We start from the raw sequence: 14,734 nt of genomic DNA on the forward strand, positions 1-14,734 counted from the left end.
TAACCTCTGAGCCATCTCTCCAGCCCCCTAATAACCATTTTCAAAAGTCTACAATGTCATGTAAATATTGCTCTGTCTATTAAACTTCTATTTAAGGATAACGAGGTATTTTCTTGGCTAAAAAAATAGAATTATCAATGAGGAGCACACATGGACACACACACACACACACACACACACACACACACACACACACACGGCAAGGTGGGGGTTAAAAATGAATGCCAGAGGATAAAAGAGACGAGATTCAAAGTTTGTGCTAGCCCGGTACCCCACTTATTGCACCGCGAGTTCCACCAGCAGTGAGCCCAAGGACACTCAGCTGAGACAGGAAGCCAAGCCAAGCCACCTCCTCTGAGTCTGCTCGTCTGCCAGCGGCCAGCTGGCACCGGTGCTGGAACAATGGTTTTTCAGGGGAAAGCAAAGCGGGTCATTTCCCACTTGCAGCTTTTTGGATGGTGATTCGTTCATCTCATCCAGGCCCCTGTTCCCTTTAATTAATTTGTATGCTGTTATTCTATAGAAGTCTAATAAAAGAATAAAAAAAAAAAAAAAAAAACACCCACAAAGTGGCTTCCTCTCTGACCCTTAAAAAAAAAATACAATTAGTCATGAACCCAAAAGTAAGCTTTTAAAGCCAGGTTATTCTGCAGCTTCAAAAACTAAAATTAAAAAAAAATCAGTGTGTATACGTGTACACACACACACACACACACACTAAATCACGCACACTACAAATCCCTCTGATGGAACAGCCACCCTCATCTCCAGCAGGCAGACTTCTCTCAAGAATGTCTTCCACAAACACTGTGGTCAGGTTGTCTTTACTTAGCAGTATTCTAACAGAGGGTAGCCAACAAATTAGGGCAGGCAGCCAGAGACCAGTGACTCGGATTTTAGTCTGTGCGTCTGAACTCTCCTTTAGAAAGAAAAGCAGAAGGTGCTGAAAACCAAATCACCCATGACACCCTTTATGCTGTACCTCTGGTTTAAAGAACGAGAGTGTGAGGGTAAGGAGCGGTTCTGGAAGCATTTGGCTATGACGCTTTTAGCTCTATAGATTGAGAAACAAAACCTGAGCAGTAATGATCTACGAAGATTTACAGAATGATTTACAAAGTGAATATAATTTTCATAAATAAAGTGTTAGACGTCCTCAGTTTTGTTAATAAATTCAGTGGAAGCAGAGAAACTTTTAACCGGCATGAGGGTCCAAGAAGTGAGAATTAATTCTCTTCCTGCAGCTACCTCTGTGCCTGACCCACATTCTGGCCCTCTGCATAATTCCTTAGCCAGCCGGGCACCCAAGTTATTAAAGCATTCTGAAAGCTCTGGCTCCAGGGGCCGCCCCTCTGAACCCGGACCGGCACTCACCATCTTCCTGCGTCTCCGAGGGACATTCCACCTTCGGTTAGGCTCTCCGGCCAAACTTCATATGGAAAACAACTGCCACCCTGACCTTTTCCCCACAGCTAAGGACTTGGAACAATAATGAACACCATTCCTGGGCTTTAAAAAGTGCCCGGTCACCATGACAACCCTTTCCACTCCGGGCTAATTAGTGTGGTGTGGTTCTAGGATTCGATACAGCAGTGAGGGGAGTGAGGGACGCCAGGAGCGGTTGCTTTTTTTTTTTTTTTTTTTTTTTTTTTTTTGCAGACTCCCACAGCCATTGTGTTTCTGCCCCATCCCAGTAATTTAACCAGGGGGAAGGGGGCCCTATAGGCCGACTGTCGCCCTGGGCAACCCGCCGACGTGGTCACGAGGGGGCAGGGCCGGCTTTCCATTGGTGCTTCTCTTTTCAGTGGTAACTTCCTTTTCTGGTGAATTTAACTTTCAAAGATGTCACAGCTGGAGACTGGACAAGGAGCATTCTGCTTTTCAAAGCCTGCCTAATGCTTGCTAGTCCTCACCGGTAACCGGTTCTCCGGGCTGAGCCTGCCCCCCAACAAAAGCTGCCTGCGGAGCACCAAAAGCGAGGTTTTGATGAGGACAAATAGACCAGATTTGTGGAAGAAGCAGTTCTAACTCCAGGCAATCACAGCCGCCCCAGCTAAATTACTCAGTGAACAGTTATGAAACGCCGGGTATGTGCAAGATTTTTGTGATCCATGCTTGCAGAAGATTCACAAGTCGGGGCTAAATTTTGTTCTCAAGGTTTCTGAAGTTTGGGAGGGTGTTCGGTGTGTCAAAAATCGCCTCGGGCAGGGGAGATGGTCAGTGAGTAAATACACCCCACCTAAGAGCTGGGCACAGTGACACTTCTGTGACCCCGATGCTGGGAGGCATATACAGGCAGATCTTAGGGACTCACTTAGCCAGTCAGTCTAGCCCAAAGAGCTCCTCCAGCTTCCGTGGGAGGCTTTGTCTAAAAAAGCAAGGCAGTGGGCCCCTGAGGTGGCTCAGTAGATAAAGGTGCTTGCACTGGGATTTGATACAAGGAACACACACAATAGAAGAGAATTGATTCCAGCCATGTACCTGTATGGCCCGTTTGTAAATGCATAAATAATCTGAAGAAAAACAAGGTAGAGGGCACTAGAAGTTACCTGAAGTCAACTTGTGGCCTCCACATATGCACACTGGTGAATGCACATATACACACAGGCGCCACACACACAACCATGCAATACAACAGAAAGTCTACCGTAGAAAGACAAGAACGGTCTGACTCATCAAGATGTGCCTACTGGTTCATTAGTGCCATTACGGGGGGTAACTAACCACTTTCTGATTAGATTTGAGGCCTGCTCCTCAGGAGGGAATTCATGCCTGACGTATGAACGCAAAAGTCCAAGGCTGGGGAGGTCATAGGCCCTGGGAGGTGGAGGAAGGGGAGGGGGGCTACCACCATTGTTTTGCTCAATGGTCACGTGGTCAAAGTGCCTTCTAAATGTTTGTTTAGTAAGCTAGTGCTGCCCTCAGATTTGGTCTTCCTTAGCAGTGAGCAGCAGTTAACGCATGCTCCTCACTGGTCAAATAAGAAGAGGCTGCTGGGTCCTAAATGATGCAGCTACATCAATCCCCCATCCAAGGCTCCCAAATAACACAGAGCAGGGGAGGGAAAGCAACGCTAAGAGTCACGGGATGGGGAGGAGCGCTGAAAAATGCTATGGGCGTGGCCGGGCTTCCCTACGCATGACTTAAGGCAGATGTGCCTGCTTGTGCACAGCAAGCCGGTCAACGTTCCAACAAGGACGGAGCCCCTGCCCTAACTGAGAAGCTACTTACTGGCAGTCGGTAGCTCCCGGAAAAGGGGGAGTCAACTTTCTTCTCGTATGTGGCCCCGGGAGGTTGGTCATGCTCCATTATATGCTCCTACCCCTGCATGCACGCAGACAACACTAACTGTACTCATGATTTGAAAAGATCAAACCAGGGTAGGAGAAGGGAAGAGGTGATATGATCAAGATATGCTGCATGCATGTGTATGAAATCGTCAAAGACAACAACAACAAAATCATTGTTCTAAACAGATACAAAATGGTAGAGAGAAAAGGTGAGGAGCCACAGGCAGCACATGGACTTGAACCAGAGTCCAGGGTCACAAAGGGCGGAAGAGGAAGCTTAGCTGTAATGGAGGGAAGAGAACAAACAAAGGATTGGGGTTAAAAAAAAAAAAAACCTGCCCGCCATGGTCTGGTTTTTGTATGGGGCAGGGACGGGATGCAGGGAAGAGACCTAGGCTGAGGAAGGACCTAACAGTCAAGATGGAACAGTTATGGGGTTCCAAAGGAGAAGCGGGGTGTGGACCTTTGTGATAAAAGGACAACCTTGTTGGCAAGAAAACACTAAAGACAAGGCCGTCCTCACCCATCATGGGGAGGGCATCGGCACCTTTAGAGGGGAAGACAAGACGGAAGGAAACAGCCTTTGATGCTGGGATCATTGAAAAGACAAATGTGTGATCAACAGCCCCTTCCGGCAAGTACCCGTGGAAGGCCACATGTGGAGACAGAGACACACACACGTGAGCAAAAGCAGGTGTGCGTGCAGGGAGACACGCGCTGAGGAGAAAGGGAAGGTAAAATAAACCAGACTGCACTAAAGAAGGAAACAACTGGGCTGGAGAGATGGTTCAGAGGTTAAGAGCACTGACTGCTCTTTCAGAGGTCCTGAGTTCAATTCCCAGCAACCACATGGTGGCTCACAACCATCTATAATGAGATCTGGCTCCCTCTTCTGTATACATAATAAATAAATAAATCTTAAAAAAAAAAAAAGAAAAAAAGAAGGAAACAACCACACAGATAACAGCGCATCTTTAAAGACATTCTGGAATAGTACATCTTGTGTGTGTTCATGACTGTGCAGGTACATACATGTATGAGGAATGTATGCACATGTACATATGTGAGTAGATGCCATAGGACAACCTTAAGTATTGGGCCTCAGGCACTGTCCACCGTTGTTGTTTTTTTTTTTAAAGATTTATTTATTTTACTTCATGTGTATGAGTGTTTTATCCACATGTAGATATGTGCACCATGTGCTTGCATGCCACGCCCCACAGGCCAGAGGAGGCTGTTGGGTCCTCTGGAACAGTAGTAACGGGCAGTTGTGAGCAGTCTCATATGGGTTCAGGTACCTGAACCCTGTCCTCTGTAAGAGCAGCAAGTGCTCTTAACTACTGAGCCATCTCTCCAGCCCCTACATCCACAGCTGAGGAACTCCAGGATACAAAGGGCTGACTGTACAGATTCCATCATGGAATATAATGTGGCCATTAAAAGGAATGAGCTACTAACACGCTACAATACGATCATGCTAAGTGAAAGAGACCATCACAAAAGATCACACTTCCTATGGTTCAATTCAGATGAAACCGTCTAGAAACAGGAAGTGGGCTGATGAAGGAGCTGCGGACCACCCAGCAGGGGGGACGTGGGGAGAGACAAAGGGAGATTCTCTTTGAGTGGGTGAATATGGTCCAAATGTTGACTTTGGTGATAGCTGCACACCTGTGAAAAATTTAAAAACCACTGAAATATGTGCTTTCAGCAGGTCAATCATGTGGTTGATGCCTGAACTGGCGGGTCATGGTGCATGCCTGTACTTACTGGGGAGACTGAGGCAGAAAGATCAAACAGGCTCAAGGTCAGCCTGGTCTACATAGTGAGTTCTAGGCCAGCAAGGGCTTTTAAGCAAGTGTGACCTTGTCTCAGAGATAAAACAACAAAGCCCAAATAAAAAAACTACTAATAAAGGTCCGGGTAGTGTAGTGTACACCTATAATGTAAAGCTGGGGTGGGAGGTGGGGGTGTGTGTGTGGTGGGGGTGGGAATATTGAAGGTAGGACCAGCCTGGGCTGGGTAGTAGGACCCTACCTAAAATTCAGTGCTGCAGAGAGGAGGCTGGGAATGTAACGTGAGGAAGTATGTTAAAGGCCCAGCAGGCACCGAGGCTTCTAAAAGCACCTAAGGGTTGAAGGCAAGAGAAAGTCTGCACACTGTAGACAGGATGAAACATAGTTTTAACTTATGCTTAAGGAGTTCAGTCAAATACGGAAGAAAAAAAAATAGAAACATCTCTTAGAAAGTGTAAAAAAAAATGAGGAAAAAAATCCTTTCTTCAAAATGAAATAAGAAGGCAAAATACCTAGACAGAAATGAACGACCGATAACTTCTAAATCAGATCGCCCCCGAATGTCACCCAGCCTGGGGTCGTCCACATCACCCAACAGGAAGTATGTACGCCATCCGCCTATGGTAAAAAGAGATCCCATCTGTACATAGTACATCAAAGAAAACGGAGTGAGTATACCATCTTCGGACCCTTCACCTGTTGTCTCTCATCTACCTGTCTACTCACTTGTGGTCTGGGTGTATGGATGTGCAGTTCAGAGGGCCATCTCAGCTGCCATTTCTCAGGAGGTGTCCACCTTCTCACTGGGACCCGCAGGGGACTGACCAGGCTAGACTGGCTAGCCAGGGTGTCCCAGGGATTCCCCCTGCTGCTTCTTTTCTAGTGCTGAGAATACAAGCAAGTGCCACCATGCTCGGCTTCCTAAATTGCTTCTAGAGACAGAACTCACATCCTCCTGCTACCACGTCAGGCGCCTGCCCCGCTGAGCCGTCCTCCTGGGCCTCTACCCCCTCTCCTAGAAGAGCTGAGCTGTCCTTCTAAGCTCTGCTCCTAATAGATTATAATTTATTTCCAAAATGAATCATTTCTTCCTCTTTTGGAGATCATTTATGAGATCATGTAAACACGACACTTTTCGTCAGTTGAAAAGAGTCATGAAAAGCCTCACCCAGACTGAGCCCCAAGGGAAGCCAGCCTCTGGAGGAAGCACAGCAGGCTAGCCCTGCCTGGTCCAGCCTAGATGGCTCTTGGGATCTGACTGCTGAGAATGTAAAGGACAGTGAGGTCTGGCTCTGGAGACCCAGGAGTCGCCTGGAGCACACGTGGCCACAGAAAGCCAAACAAAGCATCCCAGAGTCACAACAACATCTGCCCTGCTGACCTGTAGTCAAGTGCTACCGCTGTCGGACAGAACGCCATCCATCCTCAACTGTACACACATCCTACTCAACTGATAAACCAGCCTATCTTTTGACATTCTTTCTTCAAACTTAAGAAGTTAGAGATTCAGTAAGACTATACCACAGGGAAGTTAGGTTCCACTAAAAGTCAAGGTCACCAATACAGTCTTCTTGATCTTGGTATTCCTGCCTCTAGACGGGCAACAAGCAAAAGCTGGCTCAGTAAGCTGCAAGCTTTTCTATTTACGGCTGCCATCCTCACTCCGGGGCTGACAGGCGTTTCATACAGCTGTTGCGTACTTGCTAATTTTTACAACTGGGGGGAGGGAGGAAAGAAGTGGTTCATTTCCCCACCACGGAGGGAGGGGCAATCGCCCCAGGTGAGAATAGAAAGCCACAGAGCACAGATATGCCCAAGCAGAGCTGTGGGAGGTTACAGCCCACGGGAATTCCTCACTCGCCAAGGACAGCCTCGGAAGCCACACCTATTGGGTGCAGGACAGTTAGTACCAGAGCACAGGAAACCGCGTACTAAGCTTTCTCCAGAGCCACAAAAATCTGGGCGTCTTGATGGGAAAGGAAAACAAAGATATAATGAAGACGAAGGCTGAGGCTTCACACTCAAGGACCCTGAAACGGGGCTCCAATCTCCCTTTACAACGAAGGACACACACCTATATTTTCCCGCATTACAGATAGTTCTAGTTGCTTCTCAGCTAGCAAATGCACTTGTCTTCGCCTCAGGTGAAGCTCACCTCCCCCACTGGCGATGTTCTCAGATGTGGCCACATCCCACTCTGTGTGGGTCAACCCTCCTCCCCTCCGCTCTCTCGGGGATTTCACAAGACATGTGATTCATGAGCCCACCGTGAGGAAGTGAAGTTTGTGATATAAGGCACAAAGGGATGACCAGCTGGGAAATGCTATTTCACGACTTCCAAAATGCTTCACATTTAAGGAATCATTTGCCTATCTCTATTCTCTCCCCCACCCCAGGGCTGCTCACACTGAAATGACGGCGGAGAAGCAGAGCCATGAAGGTCATTTAATACAGAATATGGACAGATCCTGTTGACCCTCTCCTAGACTGCAGTGTCTCTCTCTTTGATGGGAAAGATCAAGTCTAAAGTGACGCCGTGTGAGTGCCACGGCCGTCCTCTGTGGGTTGCTGGTCAAGTAGACCCTCTTCTGTTCCGGTATCTGGATTGGTTTGCATTTAGAAGGGCAAGGGTAGTCAACACTGAACTAACATTACAAGTGGGAAGAACGGGCACTAAACTAACAGCAACAGCATCAGTGCAAGCAGTGAGGCCAAAAACATGTCCCGGGGATTGGGTGCCCAGGCACCGATGTTAGCAATTCTGTGCGCTAGGCATCACTGCTATCTCCGTTTTACATGAAGGGTAGCAGAGTGCATGCCTGCCAAGTCAGGCAGGGTGACTGCTAGGGCCCCCTAGCCACACTTGTGGGGCGTAAGTTCAGAAAGGGGATGGGGTGTTCCCGCAGCATTCAAGTATTCAATATGCAACAGTAGAGTTTATCTCCTGATATTCCTGAATGGACTTCACCACAACAGCTGTTTTAGGAGTAGCCCAAAATAGAAATCCAATCTGAGGATTAAAATGCAGTTCAGACAGTGAGTTTAATTAGAGCAGGGGCTGCCAAAGTAGAGCCTATTTATATAAAGTTTTATTGGAATACAAGGTGGGCAAGCATGGGGACCTTTGTTCAAATCCCCAGCACCCACGTACACAAACTGGGTATATGTAAGTGCACCTGTAACCTCGGTGCTGACGGGTGGGGGACCAGGAGGCTCACCGAGCTTACTAGTGCCCTGTCAGGCTCCAGGTTCAGTGGGAAACTGTCTCAAGATAAGGCAGAGAGACAGAAAGGCTACCCAAGGGCTGGAGAGATGGCTCAGTGGTTGAGAGCACTGGCTGCTCTTCCAGGGGTCCTGAGTTCAATTTCGGTGGCTCACAACCACCTGTAATGTATACATAATAAATACAGAAGAGAAAGAAAGGCTGCCCAATGTCTTCCTGTGGCCAGCTTTTACATCAGCACTGCACTGATCATCACACACACACACACACACACACTACATACATACATACATATACATACACACACACACACAGCACTGATTTCTGAGTTAAAGGACAAAGGTCATGGCTGGGGCCTTTGTATAGTTCAGGGGTAGGGCTCAGGATGCAGGAAGCTATACATCCTATTAAAAATCATCTTTATAAAATTAATTTTCGGGGCTGGAGAGATGGCTCGGAGGTTAAGAGCACTGACTGCTCTTCCAGAGGTCCTGAGTTCAATTCCCAGCAACCACATGATGACTCACAACCATCTGTAATGAGATCTGGTGCCCTCTTCTGGCCTGCAGTCACACATGATGTATATATAATAAGTAAATAAATCTTTAAAAAAATTAATTTTCTTTGTACTTTTTAAATATGGCTGTTGGAAAGTTCTATACATAGCTCACGTTATGCATCCACTGAAGATATAGCGCCTGTGTTATACAGGCTCACAGGGTAGGAAACCAACAAGCTTAAAACCATTCTACTTGCGTTTGGTCCTGGAGAGTAATTTCTACCAGTCTAACCCCTAACCCAGGCTTCTACATTTAGAGAAACTCGCAGACATACAGTCTCACCAGATGTTCTGATCTGACGAGGAGGAGGAAGGCTGGGGTAAGACCATTAACCAGCAAAAACAGCAGAGCCTACGAGACACCAGGTATGAGGAATTTCCTCCAGCTTCAAACAGACCACGTGAGAGATCTTTCAAGATGGAGAGTGTTTCTCAAACATGGACATTTTCCCGACAATTTCGCTTTTAGTTTCTAAAACACAACACCATTAACTCTCAAAAGAGAAACCCGTGCCTACAGCTGCGGTGAGAACCACGCGGAAGTGTAGACCAAAGCCAAGCCGGACAGGCCAGGATGGGGCGCGCACACGGGACCGTAAGTGCTTGAAGGACTAGGCCGGCCAGTGTTTGCAACAGGCCTTCCTCTCTCATTGTACCCACGGGACAGTCACACATTGAGACCTTAGCTGCTATTGTATCCCGGTCACGTACGTCTTTCCAGTCCCCGAACAGAGCCTGAAAACCACACACAGTGAACCTTCGCTCAGCTGTTTCCCTGAGGCAGGAGAATGCAAGCCCAGCCTCCACGCTTCCAGCTTCCTGCTTCCATCAGCCCCCCTGAATCTATTGTCGACTTCCTTCCCTTCTCCGGGGCTTTGTGCTTCACACTGCCCACGGATGAGCTTCCTGCTTTCCCATCTCCACACTGCAATGTGGATGGACCCCTCCCCTGCTCGTTCCTTGCACACTCCATGGCAAGGTGCCAGTTTTCATGCCAGCCTGTGGCTCCCTCAGCAAGGCATGGAGTTTCCCCTGAATGTGCAGAAAGACAATGTTGTGATCCCATAGGACCAGCTCCCCGGCTTGCTGAATGGGGGTGGGGGTGACATTAAGCACCGATCATAAAAGGAATGCTACCATTTCTTCCTGAATTAAAATAAAAGAGCAACTAACTCTGGTATGGACTGTCACACGCCATGGATGTTCATGACCTGGAAGAAATCCCCAGGAGTCTTGTTCAGGCCAGTGGGCAGGACAGCTTTTTTTTTTTTAACTCCATTTTACATTGAACACGGTGAGTTCCCAGCCTGAGGCCCCATGACCAGGCAGTTCTGAGTCCTGGGCTCTTCCTCAGATGAAAACTGGGTCCACGAGGGGCAGCAGTCCCTAAGGGGATACTTGCCAGAAGGATGGCAAGCTTTAGGAACTTTCACAAGAGCTGACATGTGGCATTATGTTTACTGTATTTTTCAAATGTGCTGACCAATACTGAGTCAGCAAAAGGAAGTTAAAACTGCCGGGGTGGGGGGGGGACGGGGACTGGAGAGATGGCTCAGAGGTTAAGAGCACTGCTTGCTCTTCCTAAAGGTCCTGAGTTCAATTCCCAGCAACCACATGGTGGCTCACAACCATCTGTAATGAGATCTGGTGCCCTCTTCTGGCCTGCAGGGATATGTGCAGACAGAACACTGTATACATAATAAATAAATCTTAAAAAACAAAAAAACAAAAAAAAACCCTGCCCTTTCAGGGCTGCTAAGACAGCTCAGCAGGTAGAGATGCTTGCTGCTGAGCCTGATGACCTGAGTTCCGTCCCCAGGACCCATGTGGGGGAAAGCAGAGAAGGGACTTCTCCACGGTCTCTGCCTTGTGCCCTGCACACACAAAACAAATAATTTAAAAATAATGTAACAATAACAACAACAACGAATATCAACAGAACCCTACCCTTTACCATGGAACTGGGAGAGTGCTAGTCTAGAAGTTACAGTTACCAATGCTGACCCCAGGCGATGCCTATGAGGTAGATCTTCATCACAGTGTGCACACATCTATCCTTCCTGCGTTTAACCCCGACACCCTGCACAAGGCACTGGACACCTTCCCTTTCTGTTTATCACTGCCAGGGTGATGGACAGGAAGGCATCTTAACTTAAATCTTTCCTCGAAGTTGTGGGTGTAAAATGTCTACTCCCAGGTGGGGTTGCGTTGCTGTTTAAAAAGTTCTCTAGCTTACAAAGAAGTGGCCAATCCTTCCATTTTTCCACCGTGTTCTTCTCTCAACACTGCTCTCTAGGTGGCCCGTGGCCAGCCTTGCTAAGGACCACGACTGTACTCAGGGCAGCTGTTCTGAGGCGAGAGCATGCTACCCTATCATGCAAAACAGAATCATTCAACCGGACAGTGCCAGATACTCACTGTCCCAGCCTCCTGCAGAGGGAGGCTTAGCCATAATACCCAGTCCCAGACCTATAAAACCCAGTGGCATTTAGGTCGAGGGAGATGTGGACAAACCCACTTAAAGGACCCCAAGGAAAGATTTCCTTCCTAGTAATGGGAGGGCTCCCAGGGAGAAGGCTCTCAGGGTTCAGCTCTGACCCTTTCCAGGATGAATGTTTACTCTAGAAGACATGGCCTTTGTTTTGGTCAGATGAACCTCAATGACAGAATTTTTGCATGATGGTCTCAGGGTGTGTGACAGTTGCCAGCTTGGCAGCCATTTTGCAAACCCAAGGAGTTACAGACGGGCTGGCTACCTGGAAGCCCCGGCACTGTGGAAGCTCCAAACAAACCCTTGCTACGAAGGAACCTCTAAGAACATCAAGTGCACAGTTGGCAGTTACCATCTGTCTTCTAGATCTGGAGTTTATGCGGAAGAAGACAGAGGGGTACTGTACGCTGCACTTCTCTAGGCTGCTGGTGTAGACAGAGGTCTTACAGAGGAGAAGAGGGTTCTTCCAGATAGGAAGACTGTCCTCAGTGATGAACCCTAAATGCCAAAAATATGCTCAAGGCAAGAAAGACAGTGTGGAGCAGAGGTCAGTGTGGCAACACAAGCGGACCCTCCATGGTAAGCCAGACAGACTGCCAAGTTCAGAGGTAGGAGCTCAGAGTCAGAGAGGAGGAGGGACCAGAGTTCCCTGCCTCGGTGAGAATCATCAGGATGGCCTCCTCAGCAGTGGCCACATGCCCAAGTTCCCTGGGGTGGGAGTTGTGGGAAAACAGTACTCATGAGTGTAGTGAGGACCCGGGGGAGGGAGGTTGAGATGCCGCTCCTGCAGGTTACAGGTGGGTTGTGTGGGTTCGGGAACAGATGCTCTGAAACCTTGCCGAGTTATGAGGTGAGCTCATGTGCTGTGGAAGCTCAGGTGTGGGAAGGTGTGGGGGAGTCCGGGAGGAAGGCTGCTGTGATGGGGAACGGGGCCGATTGGAGCGCGTGTCAAGACGAGGTTGGGGCCAGCAGGACGTCAGGGGCTCACCTTTTCCTCCCTGACCCAGGAGGCTGTGGCCCCTTACCGAGCATTCCAAGGTGGACACAGGATTTCAAAGCTCAATTTTTCATATGTAAGCTATGCTGCCATCAGGAAGAAAAAAAAAATGATCATGTTGACCAGAACATTAACTGAGGCAAAGAAATAGTGACGTTCTCCAGGGGGCTCCTGAAGACCTTAAGAGAAGGACGGTGAAGCCTGTGGGGCCAAATGAAGGCCGTTCATACATTCATTCTGCAGGGAGGAGACAGCAGATTTGGAAGATTAGAAGTTTTAGAAAGTAAAACGGGGTGCGGGGAGTTAAACAGTAGAACTTGAGCATCCACTAAAATATGGGCTGGGGTGTAGCTTGGTGGTGACCTGTAGTTAGCATCCTCAAGGACCCGGACAGGTCGCATTCACGGGCTACTCATGCACAGCAGGACCCTTTGCATGGCAGGGAGATTGGAATCACGTGTGGTAAAATATAACCGACTGTTGCCCAGAAGCGTAAGAGGCAGGCCCTGCCCTGAAAGTCACCCTGGCGGGAAGCCCGGTCACCCAGTTCTCCAGCTATTCAGAGGCATCTTAAGCTAAGACACTTCTCAAGTTCCACCCCAGCACCAAAAAGAATCCAAAAAGGTAGTGCCCCCATGAGTCTCAGAATCACACAAGAGGAGGCCAGGTGTGGTAGAACACACCTCAATCCTAGCCCTAGAAGGCTAAGCAAGAAGACTACATCGTCACAAGTTCGAGGCCTGCCAGGACTATGTAGAAAATTCCAGGAGGGTGAGACTCCATTTCAGAAAAGTCAAAACTCAAAAAGACCCAGAGGTAGAGGATGGGAAGGAAGGAAGGTTTATTCCAATCTGACCAAGGCTCAGGAGGAGCTGACAGAAGGTCCAGGTCTCTGTCTAAATGCCATCTGGGGACCCTCAGAGAGCAGCAGCTTTGGGTATAATCTGTTGCCTTCTTATCTAAAGAACCAAATGGAAGGTTTTCATCCTCTGAAACTAAACTGCAGTCTCCCTCTATTCGTCATTGTTCTACAGCTTCTCCCGCCACCATACGGCGGAACAGGTCACAGCCCCCTCTATTCAGACTCACTCTGAGAAATCATGCTGAGAAATACAAATGAGGAGGCCAGCTGTTCCTCTCTGCTGGCCAGGACGCCCACACCGTTCATTAGAATGCCGAATAGGTAGAGAGCTCACTGCGTCACTTATCAAGCCCCAAGGTTATGGCTGTGCAATGCAATCAAGACTCGGAGCTAGAAAAAGGCAGGAATTAGACAGGGAACGCGGGAACTAGCAGGTCAACATTCCTCCACGTCCAGACCCGGAAGACTGTCAAAGTGAGATCTGGAATGCTTGCTCTGGGTGGACAGTTTCATAATGCTGCATTCATGGCAGATATGATATACTGTGGTAGCCATCATACAAATTATCATATAGATGATAACCAGGAGAATAAGTGTACATGGATCCTTGCTCTGTAGATATTTAAGACACAGATACAGACAGACAGACCACACACACACACATACATCGGAGCTAAGAAGTCTAAATTGTCTAAAGAAAGATGAAAACAGCAACTTAGAAAAAGTCAAACCAAACATCTAGTCACCAAGCAGAGCGGTCACCTGGGAGAATGCAGATGTCCTCAGACTCATGGCAGAGCTAAAACAGTCTTGAGACATCACCCCCTTCACCGGGATGAACCAAGATGAAGCAACTTAATTTGCATTAAAATGTATAGCGAAGAAAAAACTTCAGTAACGAATATAGATGATTTATAAATACTCATGAACACATGCACAATACTGGGAGAAAAAGGAAATCAAACGGAGCATTTTCTTTGACGATTGCTCAATGCAGTGTGCTGAGGCAGGTGGAAACACATTGGCAAGCCCTAGATAAATAAATCACACTGTCCAGTGGGACGGCAGGCTGGGAGGGAGGGAGCAGGGGTGAGCACCGTGTCCTAGGAGTCTTCTCTTCTGCTCAGTCATGTATTAAAGTAGCTGTTTGCAAGTCATGGTGGGAAATTAGCCAGCCCACAGTATCTGTTTAGCCTATCTGTTAATGTCTGTTAAGTATAAATTAGAAGCATCACACAGTATGTTACACTGAGCAGTTACAAGTTGCTAGGAAACAAGAGGCCAAAAAGACACTCAGAAGCCAGGCTACTGCCATCCGCGGCTGGGGCATTCACCAGGACTCTATGCACACGAGGCTCCTGGTGCAGCAGAGCGAGGATCTAGGGACGCCTGGAGCCCTCAGCCTGGTAGCGTGCCAGTCTAGCTTTCTCAGTGACCTAATTCCAACTGCTTAAAATCTGGGTGTCCCCTCCCATTTCCAGACCGCAGCTTCCAGAGAAGTGCCCAATGGATGAGG

At 48.2% G+C, this 14,734-nt stretch overlaps 1 protein-coding gene across 3 annotated transcripts in view; it reads right to left on the minus strand.

The window, feature by feature from the left end:
• The window catches only part of Myo10 (myosin X), a 174,390-nt gene that overhangs the window by 40,645 nt on the left and 119,011 nt on the right, over positions 1–14,734 (minus strand). The window lies entirely within an intron of this gene.

The sequence above is a fragment of the Peromyscus maniculatus genome, chromosome 15 (assembly GCF_049852395.1).
Source record: "Peromyscus maniculatus bairdii isolate BWxNUB_F1_BW_parent chromosome 15, HU_Pman_BW_mat_3.1, whole genome shotgun sequence".
NCBI classification, from domain to species: Eukaryota; Metazoa; Chordata; class Mammalia; order Rodentia; family Cricetidae; genus Peromyscus; species Peromyscus maniculatus.